Below are 26,640 nucleotides of genomic sequence, written 5' to 3' on the forward strand. Positions count from 1 at the left end.
GTCCATTATTGTGGTCTACTAAGAAAACAAACAGTAAAGAGGCCAAGAATTTTTTTTCAAGGAAACCAATTATATTGGAGCTATATAAGTGTACATTTTGGTTAAATATAATCAGATATCTACCAGATATTTACCAGTCCTAGTATGTGTACCTCCAGAGTTTCAGACCCCTGCAATCTTTAGCTCCAGCGTGACGCACAGATGGTTTTCGGGTGGATTTCAGCTTCCTCTAAGTCTAAAAAAATCCATAAATAAACAGAATATTAAAACAAAAAATAAGAAGTATTTCCTTTCAGGTCTTTTACATAATACATGTAAGAAATATATTACAAGACCTTCATAAGACAAAATTTTAAATAGCCTCCAAAGTTTGGCCATTATTTATAGTGACCATGATTGTTGTTGCCCATAATTACACCGCCTAATGACTCGTGATAATTTGCCTCTTGGAGAAGTCCACTCAAAGAATTGTATTTGTGTAAATGGACATTGTCGTCTGTCTGTCATCCATTTGTTTATGACATAAAAGGCTATTTGCTGATATCCATATGCACGTTAATGCGGATGAAATATTTATAGTGTTTTCAAAGATCTTTAGTGGTGTTCATTCTAATGATGATTTGGCTGCTAATGGGAACCTGGCCCCCATAGACTATAAGAACGGGTGTCTATAGCATTTATAAAACTGAGAAGACACCAAGACGGGACTGAAGATTCAGTGTAAATGAAATTTTAAAAGCATGTCTTTACAAAGATGATCCAGAGGCTTTCATGTGACGGACTTCAATTGATTTAAATGACTTCCCTTTTACCACTGTAGGAACCAAGTGTTGAGAGAGTTTGCCACCTTCAGATCATGTTAATATATCCGCTTATGCCTTACAGAGAGTTTCTACACTATATCATTCATAATGATTTGCCTATTAGCACAATTGTACATTTCTAATAATTTAGTTTACTTCTGTTGGATACAATACTGATACGGTGGTGTCTGCTTTGGATATAGAGGATGATTCTGCTTGACCGCATAAAAATATTGTGCAACAAAGAGAAAAAAAGAAAGACAATAAAGACTACATCTCATTTGAAAACTGTAATCATGTATTCAGCCATGAGAGCAACCAGTGTTCCATTTCTCACAGTAATGTTCAAAGTTGTGTCGGTCAAGTTTTACATCAAACTCATCTCTGGAAAATGTTTTTTGGATCTTGCTTTTAAGATCCATATACCACACCCATCTCCAGTTGTAAAGCATGCCTTGGTTATTGGGAAGGAGTGCTATGTGACTTGACACCGCTATTTCTGTAATCAAAACTGGTGTTGGGTCCCATGTTTCCCAATAGTGTGGATATATAAATGGGTGTCTGGTGGCTACCGATGTATATTATTGTTCCTTTTACAGCTATCACAAGCATTTCCAAGTAGTCAGCTTTCCTTGAATCCTGACTGCCTTGTTTCCTGACCTTGACTTTGTCTGCCATTTTGGACTGGACATAACTCTCCTGGTTTGACATAGGTTCCGGTAAGTAGTCAAGAACAGTACACTTAAAGCAAGTTATAGGGACTGATTATACAGTGTCCGTCTCCCTATTTAGCCCTGTATTAAATAGCACAAGTGGTCCTTTGATCTTAGGACACACTACCCTGCAGGAAAGATTAGCCTCTTCCGGGTCTTGTCAGCCGGTTAGGCAAATCTATAATCTCCTGTGCGACCCACTGTAGCGGGAAGCCATACTATCCCGCCGGCTGCTTATCGCACAGGATATTATAGATTTGCCTAACCGGCTGACCAGACCCAGGAGAGGCTTATCTTTCCTGCAGGGTAGTGTGTCCTAAGATCAAAGGACCATTTGTGCTATATAATACAGTTCTAAATAGGGACTGACACTGTATCATCTGTCCCTATACCTTGCTTTAAGTGTAATGTTCTTGACTGCTTAAAGGAACCTATGTCTCTGATTGACTCTCACTAACTGCCTGCCATACCCCATACAGACCCTGATGAGCCCACATATAGTGGACGAAATGCATCGGATTTATGGGATGCTTTTCTTTGTAGTCTGAGACACACCTATTGTTATTCATTTAACAGGAGTCTTGAACCATTTGTCTTTAGGGTTCATTACAGTCCCTTTCACTTTGAACAAAAGGAATTCACACACACTGTTTAACTGCAACAATTTCTTCCTTTTATATATGGATTCTTTCCAAAATTATAACAAGATACAGGAAGGCAGAAAAAATAATAATCACCCAATGTGGATAGACAAAAGTCTGCACAATGTGTCTTGGAGTAATAGCCGACTTCTTTATAGCTTCATATGCAGTGTTCACTGCTGGATTCTCCTGCCATATCCCTTCACACGAAGGACAGGTGAAACAAGTTGCTACGTTTCAGAGGCCACGCCTCCGTTCTCAAGCATAGTGCACGTTTCCCATCCCCAACATACATAGTATCAAACTCTCGCGAGATTTTAATTCTACAAAAATACAAAAATATATACAAATATTTTTTAAAAACAATGTATATTAATATCTAGAAAGATACCCTACAAAAAAACATTAAAATTACAATATTCATTAATCCCATGGGGTTGCAGTATGCACAACTTTTGAATCCATCGTACCTGACTTCTAAGTAACCTCATCTTGATTTGTTCTTTATTATCACCTTCAATATTCTCCAGTATTTGCCATCTTAGTTCATTAATGTTATGCCCTTTCTCGACAAAGTGCCTTGCTACACTCGTCTCATATTTTTGTTTCTGACTTTTATCATCTGTCTCTTTTTTATATGTACGAATTGTACTTTTATGTTTGTTTATTCTTTGTTTAATTGGTCTCATTGTTTGTCCAACATATCCCATCCCACAGGGACATTTAAGAAGATACACTGTTACAGGAGTGCCATCCCCTGATTGGGATCTTAGTCCCCTTCAAGGGATGGAACACCGTATCCCCTTTGATAATAGCACTACAATTTTGACAGGATAGACAAGCAAAAGTTCCTGACTGTTTAGCTTTAATGAAAGTCTGTTTGTCTGTTTTCTTCTTTTTAAGATCTGCTCTAATCAGATGGTTAGCAATTGATTTATTTTTCCTATATACAAATCTAGGGCGTTCTCTGAACAGACGACCACTTTTTTCGTCTGCTCCTAGTAATCCCCAGTATTTGTATATAGTTTTCTTAATCATTTTCGAATGTCAGTTAGATATAGAAAAGAAACTGATTCCATTGTTTTTAGAATTATTTTTATTTCTTTTTACTTCTTAGATCTTCTCTTGGCAATAAATCAACCTCCCTACATGCTTGCACTAATTCTTTTTTGTCATACCCTCTTTGTATGAACTTATTAACAACCATTTCTTTGTTTTTTGATACTCCTCCTACTACAAATTATTTTTGTCCGAATGAGTTGCCCTTTCGGGATCCCTTTGAATACTTGCGGCGCATGTCCGCTTTGTCTATGTAACAAATTATTACGATCAGTCTCTTTAACATACAAAGTGGTCTCTAGTTTTCCTTCAATATTTTTTATCACTCTTACATCTAGATAATGGATCTCTCTATCACTAGACTCACAGAAGAATTCGATCAACTCTTGGCAACCATTTAAATACTCCACAAACTCGAGACGTTGAGGCTGTGAGCCCGCCCAGAGGACGAAGACATCGTCCACATAGCGGACCCACAGCCTCACCTTCTCACTATGGCAATGCCCCCCCACAAATCTTTTCTCAAACTGGGACATGAAAATGTTAGCTAAACTGGGGGCCACAGGGGACCCCATCGAAGTCCCCTGTTTCTGAAGAAAATAATCCTCTCCGAAACTAAAGTAATTTTTGTACAGAATAATCTCCAATAATTCCACTAGGAATTTAATCTTAGCATTAGTCAGAGTACTATCTTTGATTAAATGTTCTTTTATGGCAGAAATACCTTCTTGAGTAGGAATATTGGTGTATAAACTTTTTATATCTAGAGTACATAGCAGGAACTCATGGGAATTTTCCACCCCTGCTATGTAGTAAAGAAATTGATTGGTGTCACGCAGACAATTTGGTAATGAAGCCACAACTTTTTGTAGATAGCTGTCGACATAAATTGCCAAAGGGCACAAAAGGGAGTCGACCCCCGAGACAATAGGTTGTCCCGGGGGTCTCTCCAAATTTTTGTGCACCTTTGGCAACAAATAAAGCACAGGTGTGTGTTGGGCAGTATTTAATTATGCAATTTTCTCTACAGTATCAATAATTCCATTTTCATATGATTCATCCAACAGTGTAACAATATCTTTCTGAATTTCTTTAATCGGATCTCCTTTTAGTTTTTCATAAACCTGGCAATCATTTAACTGATTGTATGCTTCTTCCATATACATAGTTTTATCAAGGACAACCGTTGCTCCACCTTTATCTGCTTTTTTTTATAATTATTCTATCATCATTTTTTAATTCTGTCAATGCTATTTTTTCTTTTTTGTGAAAATTTGGTTTCCTATTCTCTTTGACCTTATCCAATTTTTGTGTAATTTCTTTAATCACCACCTGCTGGAACGTGTCCAATAGGGGGCAATTCACATTTGGATCAAAAGTACTCTTTTTCTTTAATTTCGGAGGAAGTGGAGCAACATTGTCCCTAGTAACTTGTTGTTTATCTTGAAAAAAAAAAATTTTTAGTCTAATATTCCTACACAATTTATGAAAATCAACCAAAAAATCTAAACTGTCTCCTTTCTCTATCGGCACAAAACCCAAACCTTTATTAATGACACCTTTCTGGTTATCAGTCAATTCCACTTTAGAAATGTTAATCAATAGCTCACCAGCTTTTTCTTTTGAGCTCTGGTCTGTGTTCCTCCTGACAAGTTCACATTTGCTGCTTTTCTTCCTCTTGTGTCCTTTGGGCGTGTGCCTAAAAAAACAGATGCATTCACACCTTGTGTTTCACTATTGGATCCTAGTTCACTATCAGTCGACGTTCCATCAAACCATTCGAAATCTTTCTTTGCCTCTCGATTGAGGTGTCGGGTGCGTCTTCTTTCGTTCGCCCAAGTGTAGACTCTATCATACAAATAATCCTTAGTGTCTCATTCAAACTTAGATAAGTTCACTTGCAGAATAGAGGTACGTAGTTTTTCAATGTTGTGCTTTAACTCTGTATGTATTTTTGATTAGAGCAGATCTTAAAAAGAAGAAAACAGACAAACAGACTTTCATTAAAGCTAAACAGTCAGGAACTTTTGCTTGTCTATCCTGTCAAAATTGTAGTGCTATAATTAAAGGGGATACGGTGTCCCATCCCATGAAGGGGACTAAGATCCCAATCAGGGGATGGCACTCCTGTTACAGTAGTCAAGTAGTGTATCTTCTTAAATGTCCCTGTGGGATGGGATATGTTGGACAAACAATGAGACCAATGAAACAAAGAATAAACGAACATAAAAGTACAATTCGTACATATAAAAAAGAGACAGATGATAAAAGTTAGAAACAAAAATATGAGACGAGTGTAGCAAGGCACTTTGTCGAGAAAGGGCATAATATTAATGAACTAAGATGGCAAAAACTGGAGAATATTGAAGGTGATAATAAAGAACAAATCAAGATGAGGTTACTTAGAAGTGAGGTACGATGGATTCAAAAGTTGTGCACACTGCAACCCCATGGGATTAATGAATATTGCAATTTTAATGTTTTTTTGTAGGGTGCACTATGCTTGAGAAAGGAGGCATAGCCTCTGAAACGTAGCAACTTGTTTTACCTGTCCTTCGTGTGAAGGGAGATGCCTGGGGAATCCAGCAGTGAACACTGCATATGAAGCTATAAAGAAGTCGGCTATTACTCCAAGACACATTGTGCAGACATTTGTCTATCCACATTGGGTGATTATTATTTTTTCTGCCTTCCTGTATCTTGTTATAATTTTGGAAAGAATCCATATATAAAAAAAGGAAGAAATTGTTGCAGTTAAACAGTGTGTGTGAATTCCTTTTGTGCATTGTGCTTATATTGGGAATAGAGCACCCAGTCACCACACTGCACCCTAGGACTGAAGTCCCTTCCCTAGATACATTATCCAGGACTGAGTCCCTTTCACTTTACATGCACTTATATTTTCACCCAAATGACCTATTAAAAGTTATGTTTTATTCACTCCCCCCTGTTTGTGTACTGCATATTATTGATGTTATCTTGTCTTTTGTAAATGATGAAGAAAATTTTAAGAAAGGTAAATCATAGCAGCAAAATTGGATATCACTTTTCATTATTATGAAATGGTAGAGACATTAAGCTCTCTCTCCCTCTCTCTCTCTCTCTCTCTCTCTCTCTCTCTCTCTCTCTCTCTCTCTCTCTCTCTCTCTCTCTCTCTCTCTCTATATATATATATATATATATATATATATAGTTTATAAGGTTTGCATGTCATTTACAATTCTCACATGAAAATCATGTAGAGCCACCTTAGCTAAAATATTATTTTGTATCATTATACAAATTACTCTGCTGGCATTATGGAATCGCACTTGAAACATGGCAGTCCTAAGGAAATTTTATATGGTTGTACTCTGAGACCATCAAAAAAACTCATCTTCTATAGGTGAAATTCTCTTTTCGGTACATTCTTTGTTCCCAATGAGAGTGGTTGGGAACAAAGAAGAGAATTTAAAGTTAAACGGTCACTCGTTCACCCACACTAAACCTAATACATTGGGTTATAGTGCGGGGGAATGGGAGACTCATGCAGGGTCCCTGACTCATATATATGTACTTGCAATCAGGCGGCCAGTCCCTATGAAGATCTTCTTCTGTCTTCTGTGAATTGCTTGCTGGAGGTGGGCCTGCCGGCTGGATTCGAATATTCATGGGCGCTGGTCATGCTCAGTTGACACAGGTGCTCACGTGACCAATGTCCATGAATAGTCAGCCAGCGGGCCCGCCTTCACCGAAGACAGAAGAGGATTGTCAGAGAGACCAGGAGCCAGACTACAGGTACGTTAATGAGTCAGAGACCCCACCTCGGTCTCCTGTTCACCCACACTATAACCCGGTGTATTGGTTTTAGTGAGGGTGAACGGGTGACCGTCTTCCTTTAGGTAAAAAAGATCCCAGTGTTTTCTAAGTTTCCAACCAACTTTCCACACACCATGACAATCACATACATTTTCATGTAGGGATGTATCCTTTTTGCTTATTCTCTCACCCTATGTCAGTCTTTGTAGCATTGACATTAGAACAGAAGTATTTTGGTAATGAATCCAAAAACTAAAAAAACAGGGCATGTTCATGTAGCTAAGATTCACATAGTGTTTGACATAGAAGCCCGGATAATTTCCATGGCAAAAATCATGTGTTGTCAGCATCTGAAATCCTGCTCCCAATTACTTTAATAGGAAGCGGGAATGCACACAGAAAAAAGTGTCACTTCTTGCCTTTTACAGTTACGCACTGAAAGTCCTATTGAAGTCAACGACACTGCCCTCACCTCAGAGAGAGAGAGAGGCGGCACAGCACTGCACATGGGTACAGGTTATGCCCATGTGCATAGGTCCTTAGTCAGCACCTCTCAGAAAAGAATGAAATTTCACAAAACTGAATAAGTCAAGAAAATAGAAATGGGAGGCATCTGGCAAAACTAAAAACCTTAAACTTCAGCCATAGCTGTAACAAAACGGGAGTACCAGTGAACCACAATCCAAATAATATATTGTGGAAACACAGTGGTGCTCGGAGATAAGGAACAGTCCCAAAATATATTGTAAAGAAGAAAGATCCAGCAACTCACCGCATCTTCAAGCCACAGCACATGGAGACCGACATGGAGGACTGGGAGTGAGACGGGAGGCTCAAAGGCTGTAGCAAATCTTCAGGGCCTGGGTGAATTCTTTCAGCACCAGTGTTTATGGACTTACATTCATTCTTATTTCTTTCCTCAGCAAATGTACTGTACAATCATGCTGCTATTCAAAGAACTTTAAGTGCAGAAAAGACATACGAACATACAGTACTTAAATCTCAGTTTTAACCCCCCCCCCCACACCTTCTGCTTTATTCCTCATCATTATCATTCTTTAGGATAAAATCATGAATACGTAACTTTGCCAAAGAGTTTTTCCTTTACACTTGCAAGTGTTTTTTTGAATGTAATTTGCAGGCCGACTGATAAGTATACAGCTGCCAACGTGATAATTGAAGACCACCTGGGGCCAGAGCCGGAGTTCTTTCACAATTACTACTTTTGAAGAATAATTTGCAAAATAATGAGTCCATCTAAGGATAACTAGCGGTGGAACAAGTTTTTTAAAAGAATGACTAACAAATTTATTATGCTAAATTGTTCTTTGGAATTGGCACTGATGAAGGACAAGAGTCTAATGGATTGGATCATTTACATAGATGTATTGTTTATCACTAGAAGAGACCCCTGTACATCTTATATTTTGGGGTCGACGTCTTAATTTATACACCCATGAAAAAAAAAATGTGCAATCCCATGATGCCCTTAATTTGCGTCTCTATTTTTACTTCAGCATGAGAAGTTCATAGGTAGGAAGAATCCAAGCCCCCTGATTGGACCCCATTTACAAAAACAAGTGCTTATTGCAGCCAATAAAATTACAGCTGTGTATTGAACTTACCTTGCCTAGGTCCAGTACCACCTTCGATGACCAGCACCACCTTCTATTTTCTCTCTGGCGGCCCATGGCATTCCTAGTTCTCTCATCGATGGCCCTTAATGTTGCAGGGCTGTTTGTCACTGTATGACACTACAGTCCCAGCCTACCAGGAGGTGAGAGTGCTGGCCAATCAGCTGCGGGGCCAATGATCTAAAGTTTTCTGTGAGATCATAGAAAACGCTGAGATGGTTGCTGATTCGTTCATCTGTGGCACCCCTTCTATCACCTATTTGCATCTTCCATCTCACAGAAAACTTAAGAGCATATATAGCGGAGAAGAGGTGGGAGGAGGGCACTGACAACCAGCAGTTTTCTACAATTTTGCCAAAAACTTTGGAGCACTGAAGGCACAGAGCGGGGAAAAGGAGGGACAAGGGCACTGACATCCAGTTTATGCTTTGCTCTGCTAAGTTTTCTGCAAGATTGTAGAAAATCCTGCTGGCCGTCTGTGCCCACCTCTTCCCCACTATATGCCTCCAAAGATTTGGCCATACTGTAGTAAGTTCTGCTGGTTGTCAGTGCCCTCCTCTTTATGCAATGTGCACGCTAAAGTTTTCTGGTGACATAGAAGATACAAATATAAGAGAGAAGGAGTGCCTAGGCTTTAGGGAATCGGCAACCATCTGATAGTTTTTATGATCTTGTAGAAAACTTTATCATACTGGCGCCGATGACCTAATCTTGCTTTTGCCTCATGACTTTGTACTATCATCCTGGCTTGACCCTGGCTTGACTTTATTTATTCCTGATGTGTACTATACTTCCCTTGCTTTGATTCTCTGGTTTACCTATTTTGACTCTGGCTTTGGATTAACCCTTTATCTGCTGACTTGGTCCTTTTTTGCCTGCAAGTTGCTGACCTGGCCTGTCTGACTTCCCCAATGCCCCATGCACCTAGCAAGTGTAAGGAAAGTCACCAAATTGTGGGCCGCTGTTTAGAGAAGATCATCCATGTAGGTAGGGACTGTGGTTGGGGAAAGCACTAGTCTGCACTGACTCCTACTCCATTTTAGTGTTGAGCGGCATAGGCCATATTCGAATTCGCGAATATTCGCGAATATATGGACGAATATTCGTCATATATTCGCGAATATTCGCATATTCGTTATATTCCCGTTTTATTTTCGCATATGCGAACATTCGCGTATGCGAAAACTATCATATGTGCATATTAGCATATACAAAATTAACATACGCGAAAATTCGCATGTGCTAATTTTCGCATATACGAATTTTCGCGTATGCGAATTTTCGCGCGCCAGTCTCACACAGTAGTATTAGAGCCTTCTTTACACCACACAAGCTGGAAGCAGAGAGGGATGATCACTGTGATGTGTACTGTGGAAAAAAAAAAAAAAAAAAAAAAAAAAAAAACGAATATTCGTAATTACGAATATATAGCGCTATATTCGCGAAATTCGCGAATTCGCGAATATGCGATATTCGCGAATAATATTCGAATTGCGAATATTCGTGAGCAACACTACTCCATTTGTGAGAAGCTGTAATTTTTACATTTTTTTTTTACTTGGTTGCTAAAAGCCAACAGCCCCACTTTTTATCTGCATTCATTTTCATAAATGAGGCTCAGTCAGTAGTATGTCTAAAATGAGGCATGCACATAGCTATGTGACTCTGTATTAAAGTATATCAGATTAGTATTTTCCTCCACTAGCCCTGATAAATGATGATGATGATAATCAGCGCTGTGGTATAAAACAGCCAGTGGTCAGTGCCATTAAAACATGCAGAGAAGCATTAGTGGCTGTTCCAGCTAAAAATTCCTCTTTCCTCACAACATTTTTGCAGAGTCAATCTGAATATTAGAGATGATAAATACTTTCATTCAGACGTATTGATGGTCAAAATCACTGGTATATCTGTAGCCACCTAGGGCCGCTGTTTAGGGAACATACAGTGAGAATTTTATGGCCACAAGCTGCTATCAGTTAATTATAAATTTGTATAATCCATTATTAATGTATCGATATACAGCAGCATGGTACAGAGAAGACATCCATGTTGGTCTCTGTCTCCACTAGGAGCTACAACACACTTTCCCCTTAACAGGCTAGCCCATACATAAAGGCCATTTTATTAGCAAACTGATTCATCTAGGTTTTTACTTCTGGTGTGCGAGAACAAACTAAAGCAATCGAGACCCAGTACAGCAGTGCTTAATATTTTATTGATAATACACCAATAGAAAAAATAAACAAATGTTATGTTTATTGAGACCACCAGGGTTCATTAATCCGTGGTTCCAGTAAGAGACAAGTTTTAGACAGCTGCAGTGCAACCGCATTGTGTCCATATTGCGACCCCAATACTCAGATCTCCTGTAGTCCTAGTGAACTGTTCAGTTTAGAACTGCAGGAGGTCTGGTTATTGTAGTTATAACGTGGATGCTAAAATGCAACCGCATTTTAAGTGTCTGGAACAATTTACAATTTACTTACCTTTCTGTATTATTTTATAGGTGGGGCTGTATATATATATATATATATATATATATATATATATATATTTGCTTATAGGGGCAGTAAAATAGTAGCTACATTATTGTACATACTGTGGGGCAGTGCTGAAAGTAAACCTGTCATTTTCAAAAACTTCTTACATAATGTAGATAATAACATTAGATGTATTTTTGTAATATACATTGGTTAAAAGGTGTATATTTTTAAATGAAAAAATACTGGCTGTGCACTGAGGACAAGCAGGGCTCTGGGCACTGAGGACAAGCAGGGCTCTGTACACTGAGGACAAGCAGGTTTCTGTACACTGAGGATAAGCAGGATTCTGTACACTGAGGACAAGCAGGGCTCTGTACACTGAGGACAAGCAGGGCTCTGTGCACTGAGGACAAGCAGTGCGCTGTACACTGAGGACATGCAGGGCTCTGTACACTGTGGACAAGCAGGGCTCTGTACACTGTGGACAAGCAGGGCTCTGTGCATTGTGGACAAGCAGGTCTTTCTACACTGAGGACAAGCAGGGCTCTGTACACTGAGGACGATCCTGGTTCTGTACACTGAGGACAATCCTGGTTCTGTACACTGAGGACAAGCAGGGCTCTGTGCACTGAGGACAAGCAGGGCTCTGTGAACAGAGGACAAGCAGGGCTCTGTACACTGAGGACAAGCAGGGCTCTGTACACTGAGAACAAGCAGGGCTCTGTGCAGTGAGGACAAGCAGGGCTCTGTGCACTGAGGACAAGCAGGACTCTGTGCACTGAGGACAAGCAGGGCTCTGGGCACTGAGGACAAGCAGGGCTCTGTGCACTGAGGACAAGCAGGACTCTGTACACTGAGGACAAGCAGGGCTCTGTACACTGAGGACAAGCAGGGCTCTGTACACTGAGGACAGGCAGAGCTCTGTGCACTGAGGACAAGCAGGGCTCTGTGTACTGAGGACAAGCTGGGCTCTGCGCAGTGAGGACAAGCAGGGTTCTGTACACTGAGGACAAACAGGGCTCTGTGCACTGAGGACAAGCATGGCTCTGTACACTGTGGACAAGCAGGTCTTTGTACACTGTGGACAAGCAGGTCTTGTGCACTGTGGAAAGCAGGGCTCTGTACACTGAGGACAAGCAGAGCTCTGTGCACTGAGGACAAGCAGGGTTCTGTGTACTGGGGACAAGCGGGGCTCTGTGCAGTGAGGACAAGCAGGGTTCTGTAAACTGAGGACAAGCAGGGCTTTGTGCACTGAGGACAAGCAGGGCTCTGTACACTGTGGGCAAGCAGGTCTTTGTGCACTGTGGACAAGCAGGGCTCTGTACACTGAGGACACGAAGGGCTCTGAAGTGAGGGTCTGCAGTGTTATGATTGACAAGGCAGAAACAAGCACAGAGCCCCGCCTGTCCTGCCCTTACTTCCTATATATTGTCTCTGCACAGAGACACACAGGCAGTAGTAGTGATGAGCAGCATATGCCATATTCAAATTAGTTATGTATTTGTTGCATATTCGCAAATGCGCATATTCGCGTATGTGCACATTCACGTATTCGCGCTTGCGAGTATTCGCATATTCGTTGCCTTTGCATTATTTATGCAATAGTGATTTTGCGCCTTATCTTTCATTCAAATATAGCGCGCAAGAAGACAGTGTAAGAGAATGGGTCCCTGCAAATTTCGGGAGGAGGAGGAAGAACTCCTGATCATTGTAAGTAATTGCTACAGTCATATAAATTGTGGACCTGCTACTGTCATATAAAGGGGGGACCTGCTACAGTCATATAAATTGTGGACCTGCTACTGTCATATAAAGGAGGGGCCTGCTACAGTCATATAAAGGGGGACCTGCTACTGTCATATAAAGGGGGGACCTGCTACTGTCATATAAATTGTGGACCTGCTACTGTGATATAAAGGGGGGACCTGCTACAGTCATATAAAGGGGGACCTGCTACTGTCATAAAGGGGGGACCTGCTGCTGTCATATAAAGGGGGGACCTGCTGCTGTCATATAAAAGAGGGAACCTGCTACAGTCATATAAAAGGGGGACCTGCTACTGTCATATAAAGGAGGGGACCTGCTACAGTCATATAAAGGGATGAAACACACAGCAGGGCCCCCTTTAAAGACTTAAAGGGGTAGTCCAGTGGTGAAAAACTTATCCCCTATCCTAAGGATAGGGCATAAGTTTAAGATCGTGGGGGGTCCGGCCGCTGGGGCCCCCTGCGATCTCTCTGTACGGAGGCCAGGCTTTTTTGAGAGAGGCTACAACCAAATCCAAGTCCAGTCAGAGAAGCAGGTGATAGCCAAAGAGGTGCAAAAGGAGCTAAATCTTAAATATGAGCAACATTTCACATATCTGGCCATTGTAAAATATATCAACATTGATAGGATCAAAACAATCCATAACCAACAATGCCCATGTACAATGCTTACATTACTTTTCTTTCACCAACACTGTAATATATATTTAGCTGTGGGAAATGGGCGGGCCAGTCCACAGCATCAATGCCTTCCTCTTGCAGGAACTGCTGACATACTCCAGATGAAGTCTGGCATTGTCTTGCATTAGGAGGATCCCAGGGCCAGCTGCACCAGCATATGGTCCAACAAGGGGTCTGAGGATTTCATCTCGGTACCTAATGGCAGTCAGGTTACCTCTGGCAAGCACATGGAGGGCTGTGGGCCCCCCCCCCAAAGAAATGCCACCCCACACCATTTCTAACCCACCGCCAAACCGGTCATGCTGGAGGATGTTGCAGGCAGCAGAATGTTCTCTGCGGCGTCTCCAGAATCTGTCACGTTTGTCACATGTGCTCAGTGTGAACCTGCTTTCACCTGTGAAGAGCACAGGGCGCCAGTGGTGAATTTGCAAATCTTGGTGTTCCCTGGCAAACGCCAAACGTCCTGCACGGTGTTGGGCTGTAAGCACAATTCCCAGCTATGTTGGGCCCTCATATCACCCTCATGGAGTCTGTTTCTGAGAGTTTGATTGGACACATGCACATTTGTGAGGAGAGCAAGAGAGAAAAGGTAGAGACGGCGCTACAATACTGCAGTTATCTTAGGGTTAACGGTTTAATCATCAGCTACATAAGAGAACTTAGTGGTGCTCACCTTATAGTGTTGTGTGGGCAGGCACAACACTGATTCATGCTTGGTATAGTTAGCAGAGTCGGGCGGCAGCTGGCTGTTGGTCCCGCTGTGCGAGCGGTAGAGTACAGATGTGCAGGTGCAGAACCTGGATAGCCCCGCAGAGCTAACAAGATGTCTGATGGAAAATCCGACTTCTGCTACCAAAAGTAACAGAATAACGCTTTATTGAGGTGCAGAACAACACGCTTCGAGGGGGTCACCCCTCTTCATCAGGTTCATATAAAACAGTGTACAATTCTATTCTTATATACATTGGCAAATTCAGTCCGCTGGGGGGAGGTCTGTTGGATGTAACCTTGTATGTATCCATCTTTAACATTAGAAAAAAAATTCTTGTGGAGATCAATAGGCTGTGTGAAGCCTATGGCAAGTTGACTGTTATGATTGTTTGCTATTCAAGAGGGACTGTGGTTGGGTAGTGGATGGGGGGCCAGTAGCATGTATCAGATCCTGGGAGGGGGTGATGAACTTTAGCTCGGTTGAACTTACTTTTCCTTGAATTAGCATATGTAGGTCAGTGGGTTAATTGTGTGCCCATATGCAGAATGTGTGTCAATGATGATTGATAGTTGGAGGTTAATTGCCGTGGGAAATAAACAAAGCCTCTGGGGGAGATTTATCAAAACCTGCCCAGAGGAGAAGCTGCTGAGTTGCCCATAGCAACCAATCAGATTGCTTCTTTCATTTTTCAGAGGCCTTTTCGAAAATGAAAGAAGCGATCTGATTGGTTGCTATGGGCAACTCAGCAACTTTTCCTCTGGACAGGTTATGATAAATCACCCCCTCTGTAAATACATAGGGGGAGATCCTTCAAGACCTGTGCCGAAAAAAAGTTTGCCAGTTGCCTATAGCAACCAATCAGATTGCTTTATTCATTTTTCACAGGCCTTTTCAAAAATGAAAGAAGCTATCTGATTGGTTGCTATAGTCAACTGGTCGACTTTTACTCTACACAGGTTTTGATGAATCTCTCCAATAGAGTGTATCATGAAAATGTAATATAGCATAGATGTCAATTCTGGTCGGTGGCAGCAGAGACATGGGAAAGAAAGCTGCCTAAATGTAAATGAACAAGTAGACATGTTACATTACAGGAATGAGATAGATGCCGTGGATGATTGTTTTTTTTTTTTTTTTGTTATTTTAAATTATGTATTTTGGAGTTTACATTTATACACATCTCTATATAGATATACTTGGGGGCTGGACTAAGTGGGTATTATTAATACATCGATGATGTATGGGTGGCGGTAAAAAGAAGGGAGGGGTGATGATCACTGTGAGGTGTTCTGTGAAAGAAAAAAAAATATTCGTAATTTCGAATATATAGCACTATATTCACCATATTTGCGAATATGCAAAATTTGCAATGAATATTCGTGCTCAACACTAGGCAATAGCTGCAGGGACCGTTTTCCCCCCAAAAAATAAACAATATTTGTAACCAATTTATGTTACAAATATACATATAATGTTGTTATCCACATTATATAAAAAGTGGTTATTATCTTGTACATGGGAGCATTATTGTAGTAGTTATATTCTTGTACATAGGAGGCAGTATTATAGTAGTTATATGTTAGTACATTATAGTTTTTTTTGCACATAGGGGGGAGTATCACATATTTTTGTGTGTGGGAGTAGTATAGTAACTATGGGGGAGATTTATCAAAACCTGTGCAAAGGAAAAGTTGCCCAGTTGCCCATAGCAACCAATCAGATTGCTTCTTTCATTTTGTAGAGGCCTTGTTGAAAATGAAAGAAGGGATCTGATTGGTTGCTATGGGCAACTGCACCACTCTTCCTCTACACAGGTTTTGATAAATCTTCCCCTATAATCTTGTAAATTGAGTACTATCAAAGTAGTTCTAGGTATAGTTTACACATATCGGTAAGTATTATAGTAGTTAAAGAGGTACTCCGGTGGAAAGCTTCTTCTTTTTTTTTTTTTTTTTTTAATCAATTGGTAACAGAAAGTTAAACAGATCTGTAAATTACTTCTATTAAAAAGTAATTAGCAGCTGTATACTACAGAGGAAATTATTTTCTTTTTGGATTTCTTTTCTGTCATGACCACAGTGCTCTCTTGCTGACAACTCTGTCCATTTTAGGAACTGTCGGAGCAGCATATGTTTGCTATGGGGGATTTTCTCCTGCTCTGGACAGTTCCTGACATGAACAGAGGTGTCAGAAGAGAGCACTGTGGTTGTGACAGAAAAGAAATCCAAAAGGAAAAGAATTTCCTCGGGAGCATACAGCCGTAAGTACTGGAAGGGTTAAGATTTTTTTTATAGAAGTAATTTACAAATCTGTTTAACTTTCTGGCATCAGTTGATTAAAAAAAAAGTTTTCCACCAGAGCACCCCTTTAAATATTATTCTTTTACATTGGGGAAGTATTGTAGTTGTATTCTTCTACATAGGATTAATATTCCCCCAACAGTATTTCCCCAAGATACCTGACGATTGTATTTTTTTTTTTTTTTTTTGTAAATCATTTTTATTAAGTTTTAAAAATTTTTTTGACAAACATTTGCATTAGAAGTTAAACATCGGTCTCATACCTCATAAATACACTGCAAATTCAATCTAGTTTCACATAGCTATCAATTATTGAAAGCAGTGGGTATCTGTCAAACAGTTTGAACCAAAAAACAACCTACAGTGGTACTTGAATATGAACGATAGACATCACATTCATTGATGATCTAAATTTACTCATCCACAGTCATATATTTTGGATTATTAATTGTGTACTCAGTGCCATAATATTATAAGCCATTAGCAATATATTCTGTGTGTGCTGCAAAGGTGAACGGTAAATAAACTCTTGAAATTAGAAAGTGTCTATGTGTCCTATATGTCTATACAAAAGGGTGAGTTCTTCCAGGCTAACCATCTCTTATTAAACTTAGTATAATTGTTTAGTCCCAATGCTAAGATTTTCTCGTATGAATACGTGGTATTGATTTTCGCTATCAGCGATTCCGTAGTGGGAATGACATCTGATCTCCAGTGGCTCACTATGGCCGTTTTTGCTATTATACAAACTATACAATAAAAGTTGCGCTGTTTGCACGGTATTGATGATATATTTAAAAACAATAAAGCAGATTGCGGAGACCATGGTATTCCCCTACCAATCACTTCTCTTAATAGATGTACACACGCCGTCCAAAAGGGTTGAACCTTAGGACACGTCCAAAGTATATGGAAGAGTGTGCCCTTCATGCCACATCCACGCCAGCATTTATCAGATACATCAGAATACATATAAGCTAGCTTATCCGGGGTATGATACCAGCGTAGAGCAGTTTTCAAGGCGGATTCCATGTGGGATGAACATTGAAAGGCCTTATGTGTGTAAGAAAGGGCCCTCTCCCATGTACTCATAGAAAAGGACATATGCATTTCCCTCTCCCATACCCTTAAGGGGTACGGTTTACTATCAGCTAACCGTTGTTGCAAGGCATTGTAAAACTGTTTAAGCCCCCCTCTAGGAGAGGATAGGAGGCGGATAGCTGAGCTGTCTAAATCCTCCGAAGAAAGCTGTATGGTCTGTAGAAAATGTCTTACTTGTAAGAGTTTATAAAAATCATGTTTAGGTAAATGAAATTTAGCAGCCAGAGCGTCAAATGACATCAACGAACCCGCTACCAACATATGTCGTACATGAGAGATACCCTTAGAGGTCCATACAGCTAAATCTATATTCGGTATGTTAGCCTGTATAAAAGATAACGGCAGATCATTTATTATAGCTTTAACTGGATTATTAGAGTGTGAGATAAAATAGTTCCAGGCAATATAAGAAGCCTTTACAAGTGGATTAATAAGAGAGGGAGGGGTAATATTCCAAAAGGGAGCCAATAATACGTCTTTCAGTGTAAAGGGGAGTACAGAGACGCTTTCTATAGCTAGCCATGGCAGGGATCGTTCGTTGCACCACCAACTCTTCATCATAGATACCAATGTAGAGATATAGTAAAAGTGTAGGTTAGGGGAGCCTAAGCCCCCGCGATTCGTAGACCTAGAAAGGATGCTAGAGGACAGCCTGGGTTTACGACCCTTCCAAATGAAAGCGGATAGTGCTCTGTGGGCCTTGGAAAAGAAGACAGATGGGAGAAGAATGGGCGGAGTGCGGAAAAGATAAAGAAATTTGGGCAACAGGAACATTTTAAAAGTGGCCACCCTCCCTACCCATGATATCTCAGCTACAGCCATACGCTCCATATCAGATGTTATAGTGACCAGTAATTTCTCATAGTTCTCAGAGTACAGTAACTTGGTGGGGTAAGATAGCTGAATGCCTAAATATTGAATGCTCTTAGAGCACCAATCAAACAGATATCTGGACTTTAAGGATGACAAGAGGGTGGGGGAGACATTGATTGGCAAGGCCTGAGTTTTTGTGTTATTCAAATGATAGTAAGATAAGTTGCCATAATGTTCAATATTATCCATTACCGCTGCCAGCGATATTTCTGGATCTGCTACAGACAGAATAACATCATCTGCATAGAGTGATATGGTGTGAATGTCTTGCCCTATAGATATACCCAGTATCCTATCATCAAGCCTAATTGATTGTGCCAATGGTTCCATCGATAATATATATATCAAGGGTGACAGGGGACATCCCTGCCGGGATCCATTAGTAATGGCGAAAGAATCAGACAGTACCCCGTTGGCGAGTACCCTGGCTGTGGGTTGGGAATACAGTGACCTGATAGCTGTCATAATGCTGCCCGACAGACCCATCTGAGACAGGGCCGAGAAGGCAAACGACCAGCGGAGCCGGTCTTGGTTCAATAGCGAGATAGGTCGGAAATTTTTCGGCCTATCTGGGGATTTCCCCTGGCTTAGGTAGAGTGGTTATAATTGCTTCCAGGTTTTCCTTAGGAAATTCACCTGACTTCATTGCCGAGCGGCAGAACCCCACCAAGTAAGGTACTAATAAGTCACTGAAAGCTTTATAATATAAAGAGGCGAACCCGTCCGGTCCCGGTGCTTTCCCTATTGGCAATGATTTAATAATCTTAGCTAATTCTGCCTCTGTGATGTCCTGGTTGAGAATTGTAAGTTGAGTGACAGAAAGCAAGGGAAGATGGAGGCGGGAAAGATAGGAGTGTATAGAGGAAGTGAGATCAGAGGGAGTCGGGATGGTATCCTTCAGGTTGTACAGATGGGAATAAAAGGCCCCAAAGCCATTCGCTATATCAGAGGGAGTGTATAATTTTTCATTTGTGGTAGGGTGAAGCAAAAAGGGGATTCTAGATTTTGCTTGTCTCTGTTTTAGGCGGCTAGCAAGCAATTTACCTGCTTTGTTATCCTGAGAGTAATATCTAGCCCCCAACTTCCGATGCGATTTTTCATAAGACGCCAAAAGAAGACACTTCAAATCGCGTCTCAAAGCAGATACTGTTTCAAGGTGAAGAGGCGAGGGATGCTGTTGGTTAACTAATTCCGCGCATTTTAATTGGCTAAGGATATCATTCACTTTCTGTTCCCTCTGCTTTTTCAATATAGACCCATATTTGATGCAAGAGCCCCTTATAACCGCCTTGTGACAGTTCCATAATAGTATGGAATCCGTCACTGAGAGCTTATTCCTCTGGAAGTAGTCTGTGATGTCCTACCGCAAATAGTCTGCAAATTGCGGATGAGACCACAGATAGGGGTTGTTGCGCCAAGCATAGGGGGGATATACACTATCTTTTATTTGTAATGTAATGGCCGCATGATCCGACCATTTTATAGTGGTAATTTCTGAGTGTAGGGAATGTTCAATAAGGTTTCTATCTACAAGGAAGAGGTCAATTCGAGAGTACGTGTTATGCACTCCTGACAAAAAGGTGAATGATCTATCTGTAGCATGGTGAATCCTCCAAATGTCATAAAGATCCTTAGAGGCTAGAAAAGAGGAAAGAGAATTTGCAAGAAAACGAGAAGAAGACGTAGAATCTAGAGAGGGGTCTGAGACAGTGTTGAAGTCCCCACAGAGCACTAAAGAACCCCAGGCCATCCTACCAACCACTCCCATCAATCGGTTCAAAAAGCGAAGTTGCCCCTGATTAGGTGCATACAGAGAGACTAAGGTTAATTTGGTGGCATTAATGGTGCAACGAAGAATCACGTACCTTCCGTATGGGTCAGCCACGACATCATGAAGTGTAAATGCCACTGTATTTTTGATCGCGATCATTACTCCTCTAGCTTTGGAGCTGTGATGAGAATGAAAAACATGTGAGAAAGCTGGATGGTGCACACGAAAGGCATCTCTGACGAGCAGATGCGTCTCCTGGACACACAATATATCACATTTGAGCAATTGTGCTTCCTTCCATAAGTATGTACGTCTATGTGGTGCATTTAAACCGTTCACGTTTAGACTTGCAATAGTTATGGCCATAATAATAAATCAATCCAATACGCAATATACCATAGCAAATAATGAATATCGGGAAGGCAAGGCGCATCTCCCAGCCAGCATGCGCCCGCCCTAATGACACAGAGTACTTCTAGTAGATCATCTATGATAGTAGCACCACTGTTTAAATAACATGTAACTATAAAACAGTATACTAAGAACATAAGAAAAAACAAATAGGATAGCTTGCCGAAGCCACAGCTATCCGACAGATTGTGGGGGTTCGAGTCCACACTGTAACCGAGCACCCTGATCACAACACAGGAGCCCGCATTCCAACTGGGTTAGCGGACATCACATCAGACCTCAGGTTGTAGACCAGTCCTTCATGCGAGTTGGAGGCTTGGAAGATTTTAGAAAGTCAGACGGGTATACTGGAGCCAGTCCCCAAGATTTCAGCAGGTCTTCGCCTTCTGTTAGGCTGCGCACTACATGTAGAGAGTTCTCATGTCTAATTAGCAGGCGCACTGGGAATCCCCATCTATACATAACCTTTGCATTGCGTAGAGTAGAGGTCACCGGGAGTAACGCTCTACGGGCTTGTAGGGTTGCTGCAGAAAGGTCTGCATAAACAGCGACTTTTTGATAGGGTGCCGGCAGGCCATCATGGCGGCGAGTATATTCCATAAACCGTTCCTTAATATGGAAAAAATGAATTCTCGCCAGGACATCTCTGGGGATGGAATCGTCCAGGTGCCTAGGTCTTGGGACCCTGTGAGCCCTGTCTATGGTGAGTTCTTGTGCTGTACAATCAGGCAAGACCAACTGCAAAATTGAATGGACATAGTCCGAAATATTAGCTGGTGCAACCGTTTCTGGAATGCCGCGCAATTTCATATTGTTGCGTCGGCTACGATCTTCAAGGTCAGCAACTTTAAGTTTAAGCGTTGTAACTTCATCCTCCAGCCCATCTCTTAGATCTATAAGGGCATTATGCGAATCCGCAAATTCCTCAAACTTTTGCTCAATGTGATCCACTCTATTCCCAATGTCCAGCACAGAGGCTTTTATAGGGGCAATCAGCCTATGAATATCCTGCTGGAAAGAGGTACGCAGCAGCAGCAGCATATCTTTAAGAGTGGTGTCAGTAAGAGATTGATTATTAACCGGGATTGAGGCCAGGGGATCTGCAATATCAATTTCCCCTTGTGTGTCAGTGTCCCAAGCTCCTACCTCTCTCCTTTCGCCTGCTTCCTCCAATCTAGCACGCTGCTTTGCTGGGCTCTGAGAAGGGGAGCTTGCAGGTAGAGAGGCTGGAGATCCCACCGAGGCCCGCAGCTCACCATTTCCAGCTGCGCCATTCCTGTTGATTTCGCCACGTGGGGAAGGGCCGCGCTCCGTTGCCGCCTGCAGTGGAGACAAGGTAGAAGCATGCAGAGCTGAGTCCGAGGTGGATCTCCGGTTCAGCAGTGGGGACCCTCCGGTGCTTTGTGCTTGAGAGCGCGAGGATCGTGCAGCCATCTGTGAGGTGAGCAGGCCGCCGGCGCCATCTTGCTCCGCCGCCGCTCGCGGCACAAAGTGAAATTTAGCCAGGTTACCGACCTTGATAGGCTTTCTTCTCCTCGCCGGCATGATGAGGAGGAATTAGAGTATCTTTTCAGAGAGGTCTGAGCGGTATGTCGCTGTGGAATAGTCGCTATGGCAGGCTGTAACACGGAGCTCTCCTAGTATGTGACCATGCGCTTCGGCTGCCAGGCCACGCCCCCCCGATACCTGACGATTGTAGATACTTGGTTTAACTGCACATCTTATCCAGTGAAACTTGGGTCACATGTGGAAAATCCAGAAATAGTTAAATCCCTGGCAAGATTGAACTTGCTAGGGACTTTAGTAAGTCTTGTGTATATATATATATATATATATATATATATATATATATATATATATATATATAGATAAAAGGCAAGTTTGCAGTGGGGCCTTTCATCCCCTTCTTGAGTCAAGTCAGATTTTCACACTAGCCCAGATCAGCACAGGGTCTAATGACAGCTTGTCACTGGGCTTTAAACAAGGTGAGAGTTAGTCTGAAGGTAAGGCTGTGAGGAGTCTACACCACTGATGAGATTATAAATCTGGAGGTTTGCAGCCTCCAAAAGGACAAGAAAAAAAAAATGTGGTCCCAAAAAGCAGGAAATGCTCAACCCCAATTGCAGTTGTGCATTTATGCTGGGGGAGCCAGTGGCAGATCCAGGGGGGGGGGGGGGGGGCAATGGGGAAATTGCCCCTCCTCCCTTACTATAGCATGGATGAGCGGGAGCTGTCAGCTGTCCCGCTCCCCCTTTCTCATATCCGTCACCTTTCTCACATGCTGCGGCTGCTCCATTCCTGCAGTCAGTGAGAGCTGCGGGAACGCCATCCACATGACATCACATCATCGCGCCAGCGCCCGGAAATCACGTCCCCGCAGCTCTCACTCACACTGCAAGAACGGAACAGCCGCAGCGTGTGAGATAGGTGAAGGGTGATGGGCAAATGATAAGTGAGGGGCACATGTCAGGGGGGGCATTATATGTGGGGGCACATGGCAGGACCCCCCCTGTCATGTGCCCATATAATGCCCCCCTGTCATGTGCCCCTCATATATAATACCCCATGTCCTGTGCCCCTCACATATAATGCCCCCCTGACATGTGCCCCTCACATATAATGCCACCTGTCCTGCCCCATCAGGGGGCATTATATGTGAGGGGCACATGTCAGGGGAGCATTATATGTGAGGGGCAAAGGACAGGGGGCATTATAAGTTGGGGACACATGTCAGGGGGGCATTATATGTTGTGGGCACATGACAGGAGGGCATTATATGTGAGGGGCACATGTCAGGGGGGCATTATATGTGAGGGGCACAGGACAGCGGGCATTATAAGTCGGGGACACATGTCAGGGGGGAATTATATGTTGGGGCACATGACAGGGGGGCAATATATGTGAGGGGCACATGGCAGGTGGCATTATATGTGGGGGCACATGACAGGGGCCCCCCTGTCATGTGCCCATATAATGCACATATAATGCCCCCCCTGACATTTTCCGCTTACTTGTAATACCCCCGTCATGTGTCCATCACTTATAATACCCCCTGTCCTGTGCCCCTCATATATAATGCCCCCCTGTCATGTGCCCCCACATATAATGCCCCCCTGTCATGTGCCCCCACATATAATGCCCCCTGACATGTGCCCCTCACATATAATGCCCCCCTGTTATGTGCCCCTCATATATAATGCCCCAAGTCCTGTGCCCCTCACATATAATGCCCCTTATCCTGCCCCCTCAGGGGGCATTATATGTGAGGGGCACAGGACATGGGGCATTATATGTGAGGGGCACAGGACAAGGGGCATTATAAGTCAGGGACATATGTCAGGGGGCACTATATGTGCATTATATGGGCACATGACAGGGGGGGCTGTCCTGTACCCCCACATATATTGCCCAATGTCCTGTGCCCCTCACATATAATGCCCCCTGAGGGGGCAGGACAGGGGGCATTATATGAAAGGGGAACATGACGGGGGCATTATATGTGAGGGGCACAGGACAGGGTGCATTATTTGCGAGGGGCACAGGACCGAGGGCATTATTATTATTATTATTATGTGGGGGAACAGGACGGGCTATAATTATTATATGTGGGGGCACAGGATGCAACATTATTACTATATATATGAGGGGCACAGAGTGTTTTGCATTTCAGAGGTATATGGCCGGCATTTATCATTGTAGTGTAAGTGAAGTATTTTCCTGCACCTTTTTTTGTGTGCTGGTAATGTGTAGGAGCACCAGATTTATTAAACGGTCACAGAGCATTTGATAAATTTTGTGCAGGTCACATCTTCTGAAATTTCTCTCTTCACATACACCAAAAAGCTAAGCTAAGTCTGGACTGGTGTAGTTTAGAGACTTTTCAGTGGCTTTGCGCCTTTTTTGCTCCTTTTCACAAAAAGGTGCAATTCATAAAACCCGTCCATATCATGTGTATTGCCAAAATCAGTGGATTGTAACTCAAGCGCAAATTTGCACCATTTTTAGACACAAAAAGCAGTCTAAAGACAATTATACATGTCGGCCATAGTGTATATTTTAAGAAATTTTTGGGGTAGTATGGTTTTTATGGGCCACAATACATTACGGTATTGTATTCAGAGACTGCATGGCAAGGTTATATTCAGAGAGCACAGTATGTGGTGGTGGTGTATTCAGAGGTTTGTGGCGGTTTTATATACAGAGGGTACAGTGTGCGGTAGTATTATATTCAGATGGTACAATGTGCAGTAGTATCATATTCAGAGGGTACAGTGTGTGGCTGTTTTATATTCAGAGGTTACGGTGTGTGGTGGTTTTATATTCAGAGGTTACGGTGTGTGGCGGTTTTATATACAGAGGGTACGGTGTGTGGCAGTATTATATTCAAAGGGTACACTGTGTAGTAGTATCATATTCGGAGGGTACAGTGTGTGCCAGTATTATAATAATTTTTATTTTCATATAGAGGATCAGAATTCGCTGACATAGTGAGGAACCATCTGGGTATCAAGTTCTGCTGAGTGAACATTTAGTTGAAACAAGTCCTGGTGGTATGTACCATCTGAATTAGATAAGGAAAGGCTACAGAGAAGACATCACCTGTAGTCACTGATATTATTCTGTATCCTCTTCACTATGTCCTATCAGAGCTGGAGTCAATTGTAAGTTCTGCAGTAATGATGGGTGAAACAACAACTCCCAGCATAAACTTACCACATACTTAAGGTTATACTGGGAGCTGTCGTTTTAAATGGTAAAAACTTTTTAAGCACTTTCCCATTCTGTGGCAATTGGTATATTTGATTATTATACTGGAAATAATTTTCTCCAACATGCTACAGCTCGGGCATCACAACATGCTACAGGGCGGGCATCACAACATGCTACACCACGGGCTTCACAACATGCTACAGTGCAGGCATCAAAACATGCTACAACATGGAAATCACAACATGCTACAGCACGGGCATCACAATATGCTACAACGTGGGAATCATAACATGCTACAGCACGGGCATCACAACATGCTACAGTGCAGGCATCACAACATGCTATAGTGCGGGCATCACAACATGCTACAACACGGGCATCACAACATGCTACAGTGCAGGCATCACAACATGCTATAGTGCGGGCATCACAACATGCTACAGCGCGGGCATCACAACATGCTACAGTGCGGGCATCACAACATGCTACAGTGCGGGCATCACAACATGCTACAGTGCGGGCATCACAACATGCTACAACACGGGCATCACAACATGCTACAGTGCAGGCATCACAACATGCTATAGTGCGGGCATCACAACATGCTACAGCGCGGGCATCACAACATGCTACAGTGCGGGCATCACAACATGCTACAGTGCGGGCATCACAACATGCTACAGTGCGGGCATCACAACATGCTACAGCGCAGGCATCACAACATGCTACAGCGCGGGCATCACAACATGCTACAGTGCAGGCATCACAACATGCTACAGTGCGGGCATCACAACATGCTACAACACGGGCATCACAACATGCTACAGCGCAGGCATCACAACATGCTACAGCGCGGGCATCACAACATGCTACAGCGGGGGCATCACAACATGCTACAACACGGGCATCACAACATGCTACAGCGCGGGCATCACAACATGCTACAGCGGGGGCATCACAACATGCTAAAAAAAATCAGGGCCTATATCCCTTAATGTTATGTTTTTGCAAATATTCGTCCAGTTGCTGTTGAAACGTCTGTACAGACTTAAAAAAAACGCATCTGCAGGCAGCGGATTCCACATCCTTATTGTTCTTATTGTAAAAAACCTTTCCTTTGCCTTAGACAAAATCTCCTTTCTTCCAGTCTAAAAGTTGCTGAGTTGCCCATAGCAACCAAT

The 26,640-nt window shown here is 42.3% G+C and overlaps 1 long non-coding RNA gene across 3 annotated transcripts; it reads right to left on the reverse strand.

Annotated features, from left to right (window-relative positions):
- Positions 1–200: 200 nt before the first annotated feature.
- On the reverse strand, positions 201–14,887 carry LOC130277645 (uncharacterized). 3 transcript variants are annotated; one of them, XR_008845503.1, is made up of 4 exons: positions 8,640–8,805; positions 7,787–7,973; positions 4,827–5,185; positions 201–235 (listed from the first exon to the last, which is right to left on the reverse strand). It is a non-coding gene; the product is annotated as an uncharacterized LOC130277645 (long non-coding RNA). The 3 variants fall into 3 exon arrangements; XR_008845504.1 differs by lacking the exons at positions 7,787–7,973; positions 8,640–8,805 and adding an exon at positions 14,255–14,887; XR_008845505.1 differs by lacking the exon at positions 7,787–7,973.
- Positions 14,888–26,640: the final 11,753 nt, after the last annotated feature.

The sequence above is a fragment of the Hyla sarda genome, chromosome 6 (assembly GCF_029499605.1).
Source record: "Hyla sarda isolate aHylSar1 chromosome 6, aHylSar1.hap1, whole genome shotgun sequence".
NCBI classification, from domain to species: Eukaryota; Metazoa; Chordata; class Amphibia; order Anura; family Hylidae; genus Hyla; species Hyla sarda.